The sequence below is a fragment of the Neodiprion fabricii genome, chromosome 7 (assembly GCF_021155785.1).
Source record: "Neodiprion fabricii isolate iyNeoFabr1 chromosome 7, iyNeoFabr1.1, whole genome shotgun sequence".
Taxonomy (NCBI): Eukaryota; Metazoa; Arthropoda; class Insecta; order Hymenoptera; family Diprionidae; genus Neodiprion; species Neodiprion fabricii.
This window is the reverse complement of record NC_060245.1, coordinates 15,138,326-15,142,484: the sequence shown is the minus strand read 5'-3', so window position 1 is coordinate 15,142,484 and position 4,159 is coordinate 15,138,326.

Sequence of the window (4,159 nt, the reverse complement as noted above, 5' to 3'; positions counted from 1 at the left end):
TCAACAGTAAACACACTGTTTTACTTCTCATACCATTTACAATCTGCATGCATGTGTGTATGTATGGGCCTACATATGATTACATAAGAGCACTACCTTGAAGGTGCGTTTTCATGCGTATTTTATATTTAGCTTATGGTTTCTATTAACATTTCACCACAATATCACGTTATTATAACAAGCAGGTAGAATTTATTCTGGTGACTTTATTTACAAGTTGCAGCATGGTAGCATTCGTTAGTCATTATTAGTGACCCTCCACAAAGCGATGAGACAAGGCATAAAGGAATGCATCTAACCCAGAAGTCGTCTAGTCAAAAATTTAGTCGGCTGGCAAAGACTGACTATAGCATCCTCTTAGTTTCTCTTAAATTAATAATAATCCCCATAAAGCACCTCCGGTGCAAAAACATTGCGCCAAGTACATTAAAGTGGAAACTACTAATAAAAATTCAATCGACAACTTATAGAAACCACAAAAATGCCAATCTATACATATAATCAAATTAACCTACATGAACCTGGCCCCGGACATTGAGATAAATTTTTTTTGCTGATGGCACTCGTTTATGCTCCGTTTGTGCCGATTGGTGCCATGTTATTTCGTTTGTGCTCCTAAGGGTACGAAGCTACCGGGGCGTTAAAAATGGTGAGCCCCCCATTTTGGAAAATCCGGATTTTGACTTAATACACAAATAAACATAATATAACTCATGACCGTCGAATCTAACCTTAGAATACCGCGGGGATAATAACTTATTGGATTGACACATATTCTACGGTTAATCTCCATGGTCATGGGTTATGTTACGTTTATTGAAATTGAGTTTGTTTCGCGCTCGGCCGCCTATAGCGCTGTACGTTTCCTGTGCTGCCAACTTAACTGTGTAGTGTAAGAAATTAGCCGTCTCAGATTTATTGTCCTCAAGTGTACATCAATAGCGCCATTTTTCTTGTGTATTTAGCATAGAAGATCTATGGTATTTAGCTATAGCACAACATCTTAACTAACACCGAGTAGTGCACTCCAATGGCAGTTACGTAACGATTCACCAGATTCGCATGCTTTAGGCCGTGTTCGAAAATTGACTGACAGTACTGTCAGCAATCTTTCATCTCTTTTGCGCTTCCAAGTTCGTGAACAGCTCTGACTCTGTCCTAGGGAATTTTCAGTACTGTCAGTCAATTTACGAACACGGTCTTAGTGTCGATCGCGAATACTATTTTAGTATTTTCGGTGCTGCGAGGTGTAATCGCGCGTCAAAACGAGTGGAGCAAACAGGAGGCTTATAGCCCTTTGTTACATTAGTCCCTCATAGTTGTATTTTGGGCTCGAGAATCAAACGTCGAAATTTCACCAACCAATACCACCAAACGATTGCCAGTGCGGGAAATTGCATTTCAATGCAATTTACTGTTGACAAGGAGTTGTAAGTTAAATTTATAGACTTACATATACTTATATCCATTTTAGGTCATTCACCTGGCAATCGCATAGAGATTTATTTAGACTTGATACTTTTATCATGGTTATGTTTCGTTTCTAGAATTGGTATGAGTATTTTTTGACCTAAAGGGCTTAATGCTTTTGATTGTAATCAATTGATAATTATTTTTGTTGGATTTAGCATTCGATTGCTTCACCCACGAAGTGAGAGGGAAGGAGACTGAACTCTGCCGAGGCCGCATCCCATAAGTGGAATCAATTTTCCAGCGATAAGTGAGCAGTTCGCTGCGAAGAATAACGGAGACGACGAGTCACGCATGCGCAGTACGACTTAGTTGCGTCCTTGTCTCGCTCGCATAAAGTGCGAGTGAGACAATTTTGTTATGACAGTGAGATTAGTTTTCACGGTAATATATCAGCGTGTCGTGTATCGCAGTGCAAAACCAAATATAAAGACAAAAATAACAATCACAAGTTGTTTAAAGCTCTGTCGGTACCTAACGTGATCATAGAGTGATGGTAAGACAAAATTATACTTCTATTTATGTTTATTACCAGATTGTACAATAAATTGAAATTGCCAACAACAAGCAAGAAATATCGTTTTTATGTATATATCTAATTTGTAAATCCTTATATCCTACATCCTAACCTTATCTCCTAATTCTCGTCACTGTAGCTGATAATTTCTATTATATAAAACTTTTATATATCCTGATTCTCTCATTTCCTACTTTAGCTGATACATTTTGAGTATTAAATTGTGTAAAACTTGTATACATCCTGATTCTCCTATTTACCATTTACAATTTTCGTATTGTATATGATTGATAAATTGTTTACATTTAAAGCATGATTGTAAAGAATGGTTCTTCAATATCCTAATGATCTGGCAAAGGCATTTTATCTACGTTGTTCAGAAGAACAATAAACTGATCCATGTTAACAAGGATAATACATTCTGACAGCGGACAAATTTTATTGTCTATGTATATTTCAACGTGCATATCTGGTAAAACAGCAATCCTTTTCCTGATCCTGCAATCCTTATCCATCTTTTGTAAAAAGTTCTTTCGCTCTTTGAACATTATTGCTCTCGTTGGAATGTTGCTCAATTTTTTGAAGGATTAATTGATTTTGTTACTGGAGAACACACGATGAAACAGAAACGCCAGTTTCTTCGACGCAGAACACTCACGACCAGCCTCCAGCTAATTTTAGATACACTGCGCATATCCATTGCGCAGGCCAGAAGCACTCGGAAACTAGGGGAAATCATGGGGAAATCAATCACTCAATAATTATGGAATATCACTTAAAATATTAACTCTCTAACAGTTTTTTTCTACTCTCAAATCCTCTCAAACGATTCTCAAAAGATTACAAAAAAAATTAAACGTCCAAGTCCATTTTTTGAGGAGATAGAAAATATGGGGGCCAACTTCACACCCAAAATTAAAATCAATTTTCCGGAAAAACTATTAACTCTCAAACGATTTTTCTTTACTCTCAAACCCTCTCAAACGATTCTCAAACGAATTGCATTAATTAGATTTAAAAATAATAACTTCGGTGGGCCAACTTCACGGAGGTGTCTCCTTCCCTCTTACTTCGTGGCTTCACCCTACAAAATCTTCCTGAGAGTTGGCGTATCCTCGGTGATTTTATTATTGCGTTACTGAACCACTCTTCAGGTGGCGTTCCTTACGGTTCCACATTAGAGGTCGACCTTGCCTTCACGACGTACGTGCATTGCCTGCAATATGGCCTTTTGGAAAGGACTCGATAATTCATGCTGGATAATTCGTGTTTTATGGTTTTGGAGGTTTCATAGTACATTGTTCTTACAGTTTATTGCAACGATGCGATTGACTCTGTATTATATTGATTATACCCGAACAATCTCTTGAAACTTGAAAATCAACTGCGCATGCATGAGCTTTATCGGCTGTTCGTGCAGGCTGTCAAATTGTTTCTGACGGCGATGGAGTTAATACGATTTATCGAGGTTAGAATTTGCAATAATTGAGGTAGTGACCCAGAAAGGTTTGAGGCTTATGTTCTTTGAAAACTCAAACGTATTCATTTTGTATACGTTGGTCCCCTGCATCCCAGACAAAAATATCACTGCGGGAAGATTTCGCCGACCAATGAGATTAAATTGTTTGGCGTATGCGCGGTTAATTTTCAAGTTCCAAGAGATTGTCTCAGTACATCTTTTGTATTACAGTTTTATCTATCTCCCTAGCTATAAGGTAAAGCGTGGGTTGCCTATAGTGTGGGTTTAAACTCCGTGCCTGCAGCTAAGTATTATGTAGTGGTTAGGTATAATTATGTTAATCAATTGTAAAAGTAAGGTAATAATATTATGGTTTTTCGGGACGTGAGCATCTTGTGATACGGTTTTTAGAGTCTTGATTAGTGGTATTTGTCGTTGCACTTCATCTACGGATATTCAGATGGTTCCGCAGTTTCCATGAATGATCTGGTTGCAGGATTCTCACAAGTGGAGTCTGGTTGGTTGGTATTACTGTTGCGGGAAGGTTATAAGCAATAGAACATACCTATGTTACGGTCAAATCTTACAGTAGTGAGGCCACTGAACTCTATATAGCGTTTTCCACTCAACGGTACTAAGAGTGCCACCACTCCACGCTGGGGAGTTCGTACACTCCACAGTTCCCGCGTTAGTGCGTGTTCAGTACAGTTTCC